The sequence below is a fragment of the Apteryx rowi genome, unplaced genomic scaffold (genome assembly GCF_003343035.1).
Source record: "Apteryx rowi isolate R43461 unplaced genomic scaffold, aptRow1 scaffold_595, whole genome shotgun sequence".
In the NCBI taxonomy this organism is placed as follows: domain Eukaryota; kingdom Metazoa; phylum Chordata; class Aves; order Apterygiformes; family Apterygidae; genus Apteryx; species Apteryx rowi.
The window spans coordinates 115,602-128,369 of record NW_020450866.1 but is presented as its reverse complement, the minus strand read 5'-3'; the positions used below and the strand labels follow the sequence as shown (position 1 = coordinate 128,369).

Genomic DNA, 12,768 nt, shown 5'->3' with positions numbered 1-12,768 from the left:
CTAGCTCCTCTAACTCCTCTCCCCACAGTGACCCACTGGGCTGATCTTTTTGGAGGTTTTTTACACCTCAGAGGTAGGAGACCTTCAGAGCCTGGGAGCCTGGACTCCAAATGACTGCTGAAGGAGTAATGATCTCCTGTGTTACTAATGCAGTGTGCTATTGAGAGTAACTGGTTTTGAGGGATCATCTTGGAATGACACTGATGTATTTGTCATGCTCATTTGACCAAATATTTATTTTGCAGGTAGGAAGAGGCTGGATTTAAAAAAAAGAATGATTAACAGTTTCAGAAGGAAGCTGCTCTGCAGTAGATTGTAACTGACCCTCTTAGGTTCACTGTGTTCGGGCATTTAGCCATGTGCAGAGAGACTCTGTAGTCAGGACAAACACAGCCTATAAGTATAAAGTAATTATTTATTGGCTAATGCACATAAAAGGTAGCTAGGATTTAACAAGCTACGGGTGTTCATATGCTCACCTCCTGCAGAAAGGCACCTGAAGCTGGCCTGACAGGCATCAGTCGAGAGGAGATGGACTGGTCTGACTGCTTCCTGGAACAGACCCTCAGGATTGTTGAGTTGTCCTCTTTCATCGAGTCCTCCAGTGACAGTGGTAGCTCCCTGTTTCCCTGCCTTTAGGGTTTTATGTCTTCCCTTGTCAGTATTTTTCCTCATGGATCCTTTTGGAGCTCTTAACTATCCCCATTCAACAATCCTACCTCTGTAATTTTACCTTTCTTTGTATTGCCTGGCTCTATTCCCTTCAGACTTTCTCACAGCTTTATGTCACAACCCAGGGGTCTCCTCAGAAGTCTGAGCCAGGGTTGTGCAGCTGGGCCGTATCAGAGTTCGACGCTGGATCTTTGGCACACAGGCAGCTGACCCCAGCCGGGATGGCAGAGGGGGTGGCAGAGAGAGGGTTATGAGATGCACTAGATAGAGGGTTATAAGATAGACTTATAGGATAGGGTTATGGACACTGTCTGGCTCCAAGCCCAGGCAACGCTGAGTGAGTACATGTTGCCAGGAGCAGCCTTTCCTCATGCTATGTGCTGTGCACTCTTCCACCAGAAGATCCAGAAACCTGATACAAAATCTAGGCTTTTCAGTTTCATGGCAACATTATGTATTTACTCATAGTAGTTAACACCTGATAGCTAGCCTTAGCATGGCAAGGATGCTGGGAACAGTATTGTTGCTCTTTCAAGAGCATATATTTTTATCACTTTAGAAAATAATGTGTAATTCCAACAAATTAATCAAGATCTTTGTGAATACGTAAAGGCCAGACAATAACTGTTATGCACTGACCTACAATATCTCACTTTCTCAGCAGTGGTAACATGTAGATATCTCCACAGTAACATGCATACAACTGGGATACAGTAGGCGAGTTACCAGTTTCCACTGGGCAGTGAGTGGGGCTATGACATGATTGCTGACCCACTTTTATCTAAACCAAACAACCCTTCTCTATCCTCCTCCACAAACAACAGGACTGTTAGATCCAAGGCCAAATTCATGTTGTTGTGAACAGCTGCAAATCCACTGACATCAACAGAGATGTAACCACTTAGTAATGCAGTGAGTCCAACTCATGGTGGGTTTTGGATGAATTTTAGTGGAACAATTACGTTTTGTCCACCTAAATTTTTCCTGAGGTTTTCTTTAGATGGATATATTTTTCCCTGTCCCATGTAGCATTAGTGTGTGTTTTCAAGCAGCTGTGCTACTTCAGTGCCATGCAAATGATTCTTGCAGCTATTCACCCTAAAAGCAGATTAGAGTCTGCCTGGAAGAACTAACTACATCATGGAAATGTGTGAGATTGTAAATGGTGAAATAAAGCTTTGCATCTCACATGGGAATCACAGGAGACAGGGGCCCAAGAAGGGCAATATCCCAGAACACAGGGACTATGAAACGTGCCAGAGAGGTACAGACCCTAGATGACCAGCAAGAAGCCCCACTATAATGTTCAAAGGGCTGTTCAAAATAACCTCAGTCTTGCAAGATGCAGCGCACTCCGGCTTGATCTCTCAAAGCCCTTAAAAATTGGTCCCACTGACTTAGACCTTAAGTTACACAGACCTAAGTTACACAGACCTAAGTTAAGCAGAAAACAGCAGTGCAAAAGTTCAAGCTTAAGAACAGTCACCACTGATTGCAAGGAGTTATTTTTTCTATTCTCCTGAGAAGAAAGGAGACTGTAAATGGGAATGGGGAAGGGGCTGCTTATCTCCAGTGGCTTCTGCACCAGCTTCTAGAACAGTGCTGTCATGCCTGAAGTACAGTGGAGCAAGTTGTTTAACCTTTGGCACGAGAATTTATTTCTGATAGACTCTGTCTGCATTAGGTCAGCTTGTCTGGATCCTATTCACTAATCAGGGCTGCTGCATGGGAGATGCACTCAGTTCTTCCCATTTAAGTTGTGTCTGTCTAAGGAGTTTGCATTCACTGTGCTGAAATGGTAGATAAGTAAACAGGATCTTTCAGGAAAAAAAAAGTATTTCTTCTTTTAATTTAGTCAATATGAGTTTCTGTACTGACATTTGTATATGTGAGAAATTGATAGTATAAGAATTTTCACAGTTCTAATCTTCATTTAAGTTATACAATGAAGTATTTATAGATTACTAAGGCTGACTTTCTAAAGCTGACATGCGCGTAATACAACATAAGCAATCAAGGTCTATTGATAATGTTCTTTGTGCAGTCACAATAAAGTTTAGTCTGATCTTGACTCTCAGCGGTATGAATGACTGGTTTGGAATACTTACAATGGGTAGGTGACAAAAATGAAGAGAGGAAATAAAATTCTTAGCACTGAGATGCAACAGTTCTATGAAAGATATGTGTCTGGATCACTGAGGGAAAATATTTTATGTACAGGCTGAATTTGGAGAGTGTCCCATCTCAGTCTAGCTTAGTCTGAAGCTGTGGGAAGAGCAAACAAAGAACGCGTAATTGGTTCCCACATAAGAAAAGCCAAGCGCACATTTAAAAAGATAATGGGTGAAACTAGCAGATTCAGGAACACTGCATGCAGTCTCCAAGGAGAAGCAAACTTCAGTCTGTGACCTTGAAGATCAAAAGAAGTCGAAACAGTTATAAGCCCTTTGAGAAGACACGGGAGGGGAAGATCACCTGTCAGAACCTCCCTGTGGAGATGAGCTGACAGAAACAGGAGGAGAAAGATTGCAAAAAGAATTTAAATAAATCCAGTCTTCCTTGATCAAGAGGATGGTAAGCGTAACAATTATATGCATAGACTGTGTACATCTCTTCACTCTTTTAAAGATATGCTTTATCTAAAAGGCTTTTATATGCCAGTAAAAGATAGTAGGTTTTAAGCTGGCCATTCATTGCCACTATTGTCACTAAAGAAAATAGAAATATAGAATATGAAGTTATGTATGAAGAACCAAGGGAATCATAATCAATAATCTGGAAAGTGCAGATAGGGCCCTGTCTAAAAGCGGAAGCAATATAATATTTCATCGCAAAAAAAGCGTGATAGAGGCTTGAGACGTGGGAAGAGATGTGCTCAGAGAGAGGTCAGAGGTATTTTCAAGCATAGCAATGTTAATAGGCACCTTTCCCCTATTTCAAAGAATTGGAGCATGTGCTTCTCTTTGTATCTTCTTCTTACTCCCTATCTGTGACTTTACCTTTTACCATCTCCTTGTTCTTTTTGATGCATAGATTCCTGCTACCCCTAAGGGTAGTATTTTATGAAAGGAGGTGGTAAATAGTTGCCTTGCATGTACTAGTAGTTCTTGCAACTACTATTCCAGCTAGTTTGGGGATGTCTTTCAAAGAAAGGCCTTAGTGTTTCCTAAAAGCATAATTTAATTTAATTATTGGTTAAATGGAGTTGTTTGAAGAACTCTTTTGTAAAATCCTTTTGAAGCATCTTTTTTTCTTAAATGGAGGTAGATTATTTACTGGGGGAGAGGTGCTCTTTCAGCTGTGTGACTAGTACCTTTCAGCACGTTTATAAGCTGCCAAGCATTGACAGCACATTTCTAGGCTGCCAACCCTAATACTTTGGGCAGTAGATAGCTGCTTTTAGCAGCCATCTGCTGCCATATTATTTTGTCTGTGCTGTTCTGATTTGTAGGCATCTTGAAATCCAGGACAAGTGCACACAGGAAGTCTGAAAAAGGGCATATCAGACTTCCTATGCATCTGTAGACTGAGCAACTGCTCAACACATATAATATATGTTGCTCTTTGTTGGCCTACCAGCCACATACTTTGCTTCTTTCCAGTTTGTTCTACATTATGTTCCATTGCTGTCAGTAGCAAGAGCTAATTTTGCACTTTGAATCCTTGTGTGTCTTCTTTGCCTGTTGCCAAGTTTAAAATCCAGGGCCTTGCCTTCAAAGCCCTGCTGATACCCACCCTAGCCTGCCTCAGCTATCTCATTTCTTCTCCTCTTGTTTTCCACCACATTTTCTCTCATCACTGATGACAACTGTAACAATTCCTTCATGTGCCTCTTCTATCCTCGTGTCTGTCTTATTCCAGTGCATTTCCTCCATATGGAAAAATTTCCTGACCTTGTATATTGTGATTTCTCTGAAGGATTCACTAATTTCAGACCATCCACTTATATGCAGCCACCTGTTATTATTTCTATTGCTACAGCAGAAGGAAAGGGAGACCCCGGAAGACAAACAACCTTCTTCTGTTAAATTAAAATCTTATTTTAGGTTTCCAGTGAGCCTGGCTTTGGCAGTGTTAGACTGCAAGTTTATTTGACCAGGACTCTTTTTGTTTTGCTTGGTGGCAGAATCTGGCTCAGTGTGTGCACTTCTTTCCCAGGAAATTATTCTGTAAACACACTTAGTAGCAGCAGCCAGAATCTGAATGCACCCTCTCCATCCCAGACATGGACTGAGCATGCAGATAGCCCTTGCTACTGTATGTCATTTGCCCCAACATAATTCTCTGCTCCTCTCCATTGAAAAGGGACTGAATAGATTGAACAAGAGGACAATAGATAGACTTGGCACATGTTATCCCCTGTGCAGTCAGTGGACCTCCTCAGGCTGGGAGGAGGTTGCCAAGAAGCAGCCATAGTCTAGCAGTAATGAATGGGTTTAAAGGAAAACAAACGCACTTTCCTTCGAATTTTTATTTTGAGAAAGCATCTTGAATGGTTGGCTACTCTGGCTTTATTTCAGAAAATTGCAGACACTGATTTCCAACAAAAGATGCTTCAGAAAACATTAACTCTTGATTCTTATTTTCAGCTAATATGAAGATATATTTGTGTTTGCAAATAGGAGGTGAAAATGTAGCAAGAATATATACCATTTTTTCATTTAAAAATATAGTAAACATACAGTATTTCTATTGTAGAAAAAATTAAAAACCTAACATGTAAAGCACTGCGTATATTTCATTTACAAATTATGCTGTTTTGCATAACCAGTTTCTAATATCTCATTTGTTTTAACAAAACCCATGTTTCAGTTACATATCTTTAAAGTGCCATAACATGTATTTTTCTGAAGTTAGTGCTTATTTGTTTTTTACTTATAGAAAAGATATACTTAATAAGTTTATTTCTTTTTTCATCTAACCATTTAAAAAGATCTATTAATCTATAGATTTAGTTACGCATCGTAGATAAAGTTTGAATCATTTCTTCTAATCACTTTTTTATCATGTGTCTTTTGAGAAAGCTGGACTTTAAAATATTTAGAATAACAGCATCATCGTATTGCTTTCCACACATTTCAATACAGTAGTAGTATTCAATATGTGAATTTGCACCAACCCTGCCAATGTTAAAAGTGTTATGCTTGGACGGAGAAATCTGTGTTCAACCCTCTCCCCTCCAGTAGATGTCATCATGACAATGGAAAATACCGCTGGGAATACTTGTGAGGAACCCTCATGGACCAAGCTGGGGGAAAGCTTTGTTATAGTAGACCTAGTTGCTGTCAAAACAAGATAGTTCTCTCCATGGTTAGTGTTTGTAGAGCGCCTTTCATTTCTACAGTGCACTGAAAAGCAGGATGACTATTAAAAGATCCAGTCACCAGTCAGGGCCCACAGAGCTTCGGTTAATGGCGGTGGTGTCTCTGCACTGTGAAGGTGTCCGTAAATACAGACGGGTACATGCAGACATGCATGTGCAATGCTCAGTTTGGCAACTGCTTGTTTTGTTCAGCTATATAGTTTCATTCATGTGGCCCCCTTTTGTCAAAGCCATCACATGCTTTCTGTTATACTTTTTTTCAAGTCCTCTTTAAAAGTAATTTCTCCAAAGGAAAAACAAAACCCTCCTGCTTCATTTTTACCAATAATGAATTTCGCCACACCTGTCAGCACCCAACCTGCTGGTTGTCTTGTCAGTTTTAAGATTCAAAGCTGTTTGAGAGAGCAATATGTCTTACAAGAGTTATTTAGTGGTGAGTAAATCTACAACCCTATAATATTAATAGCTATGATTTTAATCTGTCAGATGGAATACAAATCCCCAGAGCCAAGCAAGGGACAAGTCAGTCCCTGGCAGTTTTCCCATGCACAAAGGGTACAAGGCTGGAACGTACTTGCCTACAACAGAATTTGAAAAATGAGGTATCCATGTTATTGTTAAATGCTAATCTGAATTTCTCAGACAATGGTGTTTAAGATCATGAAGTTCTGGCTTAGGAAAAAAAAATACCAGAAGTCTTTTCCCCCCTTGGAAGTCTCAACAATTTTGATTGAAATTAAACATTAAATTAAATCTGTGATATACAATAGATATATATGACATATTCAGTTAGTGCTACACCTATGTTCTTATGGCAAAGTGGTATTATGGTGGGATGTGATCAGACAGAATAGAGCACAAGCTGAGCCATGTGAAGGAAGAAAACTGCTGAGCTGAAATGTAAGTGACTTAAAAAATCAACAGGGTGCAACTATATCAAATAATAAGTCCATAATTTGAATGTTCTTTTTTCTCTAGGTAATAGCCCTATGAATAATAAGTTATTTTCTTTTAAAATGTCAGGCTTTGGGAAAGTAGATAGCAAGAAAGCAGTTGGTCTGATTAACTTAAGAGTCTGCTTTTCCTCCTTAATACGGTCATTGAGACTGAAATACATCTCTGTGATCAACATTATAAATTCTAGGGAAAATGGCCAAATGATTAGACCAGATCTGTGACCTCCCATACCAAGAGGAAAGCAAGTCTTACTGGCAAGATTTTTTTCATTGTTCACATTCTTAAAAAAAGTTGGCTGGAGTTTTGTCCTTGACCAAGTTGAGAGGATCTCTACCTGCAGAAAAACAAAATATTTCATCAAAACAAAGTAGCTGACTCTCTTGATAGAGAAAGAACCAGCAATGATCCAAAGACTCCATCTTTCGTGCAGTTTCCCCTGGAAAAGCTGTGTTCAACTGTATTACTAAATTTGTAATCCTAAGGAAGCATAATGATAGAGCGAGGACACCCATCTGACTGAGTGTTTTGAATAAGTTAAACCATCACAGAAAGATATCAGAAAAGCCCCACAAACATCTATTAAAATAAACAGAGTGATGAGAGGTTGGGAAGAATACACTTGTTTATAAGTTAACCATCACGTCTGGGCCCTGTCAAAGTAGCCTAGATATGGGGGAAGGAAGCATGTCTTCATTCTCAGGAAGTTTAGGATGGTTTATTACCAAAGCTCATAATAAAAATAACAAACAATAACCCCCCCCCCCCCGTAGCACTTTAAGAACTGGAAATATGTAGATATCAACTATAAAAGCAGGACATGAATTTAGTAATAATCTATCAGAAAAGGTAAAAAAAAGATAACTAACTGCCTCATGTCAGTTTCTGATTTTGCTTCAAATGCCTAACTTTTATTACACATATATTTCTATTTCAGAATACTTATACACCCATTAACAGTGTTCTCATAGTTATTCTAAAAGCATTTCGTAACACTGTAATTTAGCACTTTGGGTTTCACTTAAACCTTAAAACATCCAATCTGTAACCATTACTTTGAGAGGAAAAAGTGAGTGTGGCTGATCACAACCCAGAAGATAACTCGTGAAGAGATATCACTCAATTCTCACTGTATCTCTGTCTTAAAGCAGGGTCAAGGATACCTAAACTGTTCTTAAAAACTGAGCTGATGGTAATTCCACAGTCTCTTGCAGCGATCTGGTCCTGTGCTTCACTGTTTGTACAGATAGAACAGAACCTCCTACCTTCTGTTTCCCTTGTTGCAGCTTAACCCCATAATTTCTTATCCTACACACTCTAACATAAACATCATCCTCCCTCTGGGTTACAAACCTTAGCAATATGGCTGAACTCTTAGCTTTTCCAGGGGAACTGCATGCAATATGGAGTCTTTGGATCACTGCTGGTTCTTTCATCCTCAAAGAGCTACAGCTGAGAGTAGGATGGGGTCAGGTGAAAAAAATGTTGCTCTCTAGACCTCCTGATACCGCTTTCGAAGGCAGCTTCCACCAGTTCCAAATGGAGCCAACCACTGTATATGTGCTAAGGGTCTACTGACAGGCCTGGAGCCAGGGTGTCCAAAGAGGACATCAGGCCTCTTACCCGGGCTAGCTGAAGACACACACCCTTTATAGACTTAAGTCTAATGCCCTGGTTTTGGGGCTGATGGAGCTACATCAGAAGGATGAGCTTCCATTATATATGTGCATGCATGCATTTCGAGGTCTTGTGATTCAAAGGCAAAGCTTGCAAGCGTGACCCAAGAGGAAGCAACAACAAAATGTCAGTTGGTAGCTTGGAGCTCAGCCCCACCCTCTGCATCAGCTAACCGCAGGCCAAGGGAGGAAGTGGCAAGTGCAACCAGGCTGGCCCTGTGCACACCAGAGGTTGGTGCCGGAGCTGCGCAGCTGCTCTGCTGCTCACCCCGAGCCCAGGCCACTAGGGCAGGGGGAAAAGGGCTTCTCACCGCTAGCATGGGGTGCCCTGGAAGGCAAGGTGAGCCACGGTTTGTTTTGTTCACTGGGAGGCAATTCATGAGCTAACTTACTGCAACTGTAAGCACCATCTTAAAAGGATATGCGGCTTTTGGGCTGACCAGGGTGTCTGACTGCCCCTGTAAGCTGAGCTGTTCCTTTTTCTGTAGGCCAGCAGCAGAACGAGAGACAGAAATACATACACTCACTAAACCATCAACATGCTCAGGCACATGTGGGCTGGGAAAGGAATTATCTATAGGAATAACAATTGGTAAGCATGTAAGGCCTGAAGAGCTGACAGTGATAGAATCCTTGAATTCCCTTATGTCATTTTTCTCATCCTTCCCCCCTTTCTTTCTTGGCATCTTCACCAGCTCCCATCACTCCTCCTTGTTTATGCAATGAGGAAAGGCCCCCACTTGGGCACCACAAATGGTTGTGGTCAGGAAGAGGAAATTCAGCTCAGCTGTGATAATTAAAGTAGTTGTGATACTTTAACTGAGCTGCTAATGTTAAGGTAGGGGTGTTGCATAAAATACCTGGTGGTCAGCAGCCTTTCTTTTAGCATTTCATTTAGCAGAGAGGGTGCAGAAAGGTGATATGCTGCAGGGCTCACAGGAGGCTCTATGCTGTGGTGGATTCCTGTTGCCTTTCTCCAGCCCTGCTCCCAAATGAAGTCTTTCCTACTTGAAATTCAGTCATGGTGTTGTGTAGTCAGCTGTACTTCTCACGAGAGCAATCTCCATGTGTTTCTCCTCTCCCACCTTTCCCTGACTGCTTGTTTCTGGGATTCTGGACTGCTCAGATGAAATATTTATGTCTTTCCCCTCAAAACTGTTAATCTTGTCAACTGCTGCATTTACAAACCTGCATATGTGTTTTTAACTTCTGTTTGATGATAATGTTTACCTCAGCCCCAATGCAATGTATTCTCAGGAAAGTGTGAAAAGAAGTAATGGACTTCTAGCTCTCAGTAAGAATAGTTTATTCATTATTTATTTATTAGCATGTGGTTGCTATATATGCTTTTTAACTTTGCCTTTCAGCATGTTGGATGTTACATTAGTGGCACAGTAAGAGAGAGCTTTTTCTGTTATCAGATACCTTGCAGTAACTTCTCCTTAAAATCAAAATCAGAGGAGTTATTATGTTTTACTCTCTAATGCTGAGAACATCCTTCCTTAGTGCAAAACACTGATATGGAACATGTTGCTTAGAAAACTGGTATTCAAAAGCTCTATCAAGTCAAAGTTGTTTTTAAATTTGAGTTGTGTGAATTTAAACTTTTGGAAAGCCTTTGAATAGCAGAAAGATGTAATTACTTTGTTTTTAATTCTACTGTGGTATTTTTGTAACAAATATTTATCTACAATATTAGCAAATCAAGTTACAGCAGCCTTATACTAATGTATAAGATTTGCCAAGAAAAATTAAAAAAAGAAACCTAAGGCCTTTCTGCCAGAAGAAGTTCAGGTCAGCAAAAAGCATAAGATAAGAGCTGTCTTTATTTAGAATAAATAAAACTTATAATCACTTAAGCACAGGAAATGTTTTTTGAAGTTCTGTGCCATTGTATAGTTTTTTTTTTTAATCTGAAGTTCTTTTAGAAAGATCTCTATTCAGTCAAATGATCAATAAAATGTTTATTGAAGCCTTCTTTTTTGATCATTTTTCATTTAAAGGGTTTTGTGGTAATATAAAAAAATCGAGGGTTGTGAGATCTTGTGATAATACAAGAAATCTGGGGCTGTGAGGTCTTAAGTGTTTCAGAGTCAAATAAATGTTAGTAATTTTTCACTTTGTTGGAAGATCAGATAAGGAACTTTCCACTAGAGCAATTTTCTGTCAAAATATGGATTTGATAAAAGTTAAAACTTTTTACAGGAATGTATCTGTTTCATTTATATTTTCAAGAAAGTTATCAAAATATTTTATTCATGGTTTAAACTGAAATATTAAGAGGAAAACCATAAGTCAAAACTGAACATCTGACAATGTCAAAATATTTTGTTTCAGTCAGTTGTTTCAGCTCTCCTAAAATAAAAATTGCAGAACCAGTGTTTTGTAGCAAGTGTTGACTTTTCACTTCAATTTAAAAGGAAATTTCAGAATATCTGCTTTTGTTCCTAGGTCAACATTACTTCCTGGACACTACACAATTTTTTTCAGTTTTTTTTTGTTGTTATTAAAATTGTTCTGAAATATGTCAGACTAGTAGTCTCCAAACTGCTTTGCATTTGATACAAAGCTCTTGGAACTCTGCTGACTTGAGTGAATGAATTCACACTTGCTTGTTGTCCCAACTAATGGAATTATCAAAAGCCCTATAGGAGGAGAAAGAGTCCTGGATGTTTTTGAAAATGCTAGCTGAATTTCTAATCAAGACTTAGCACTGCTCTTAATTCTGAAGTAAATTTTATTCCTAACTTAAAGAGAAGGGCTACTCCAACAAGGCACTCCCACTTACCTACCAGCATGCATTTACTGCAGTTACTGTGACACTGGAACTGTGACAGACTGCTAACAAAACCCCAGTTCTGCAGTTCTGTCTCCCTTCCTAAACAGTGTTCTCCTCAATGTCTCATAGGCTACAGATTTGGTATGAGATCAGATGACTGGAAATAACTGCTATTTTTTTCCCGAGGTCCAGATGCACTGTTTTTTAAGATGGCCTGTGTGTTGAGTTGAGCTTTAAAAAAAATGGTCACGTGACAGATTACAGTTGTTAAGTATTTATTTATGAATGATTTATATTTTTTAAGAAGCTTACAACCCCATTATAGCTTGCAATCTAAATATAAGAAATTAAAATGAAAAGCACAGACCAAAAATAGTCGAACAAGCAGAGGTTGTAGGTTCTGAATTATTTTCCTGAGCAATGAGAATATTTTATGAAATGTAAAGGAAATAGCTTCCTGGAAAACCTGTTTTTGAAACAACATTGAGCAGCCTGGGCTGCTGGAGAAGTGGAACAAAAGTTCTGATTCTCTCTGACGCTCCTCTTTATAGGGCAATTTGAAATGGTTTTCTAAAGGCAAAAAAACTGGTCACACATATAAGGCTAAAAGGCAATAAATGATGTGGACATCTAAGCAAAGAAATATTAACCATATTAGTAAAAGGAAAATGCACGCAATCTTGGGCATTTATAATATTTAAGGCCAATGGGGTAAGAATGTTTGAAGCACCAAAATAGTCTAAGTATTAAAATCTATGGAAGTAATATATGCTATTTTCTTTTGATAACATGACCTGAAATTGTAGAAATGTCAGTAAATGTTATATGCTGCATGTGAAGTAATTGCCTTCCTTTTATTTGTATGTGAATCATTGCTTTTACTAATTAGGAGAATCATAATGCATCAATAACAGTAAAATTAAAGGATCACTTAGCGTGTCATGTATGTCAGAACCCACATCAGTATCAGGATACAGCATTCACATCCAGTAGTGATTCTCCTTCCTGACGCTGTACGTGTGCTGGGACTGATGATACGATACCGTTTAACAAATTTGGTTTTAAACTGCTTCTGCACTGCTGCATCTCTACTCCCAACATTTGCTCCTGATTCCACCCTGCTCCCAGAATTGTAGGACCGAGCATTTAAACCAGAGCAGGGAACAGAACCATGTTAAAATAACTTTTTTTTTTTTTTTTTGCTTGGTTATCTTCAAACTGAATCAGTTTGGCAATTCAGTGGATTGTTTGGTCACAGAAACAGGAAAGATCTTGGGAATAGGTACAACCAGCAGGTGGGGAACACGTTCTGATGGGAGCTACTTATGCCTGCACTATTGTTGGAAGAAATAGCAGTGGAAATG

The 12,768-nt window shown here is 39.3% G+C and overlaps 1 protein-coding gene across 1 annotated transcript in view; it reads left to right on the top strand.

The window, feature by feature from the left end:
* Positions 1-8,876: 8,876 nt before the first annotated feature.
* The window catches only part of FAM126A (family with sequence similarity 126 member A), a 57,600-nt gene continuing 53,708 nt past the window's right edge, over positions 8,877-12,768 (top strand). The window contains exon 1 of the mRNA XM_026082825.1: positions 8,877-8,965. The gene's annotated coding sequence lies outside the window, so the exon portion shown is untranslated. The remainder of the gene's footprint in view (positions 8,966-12,768) is intronic.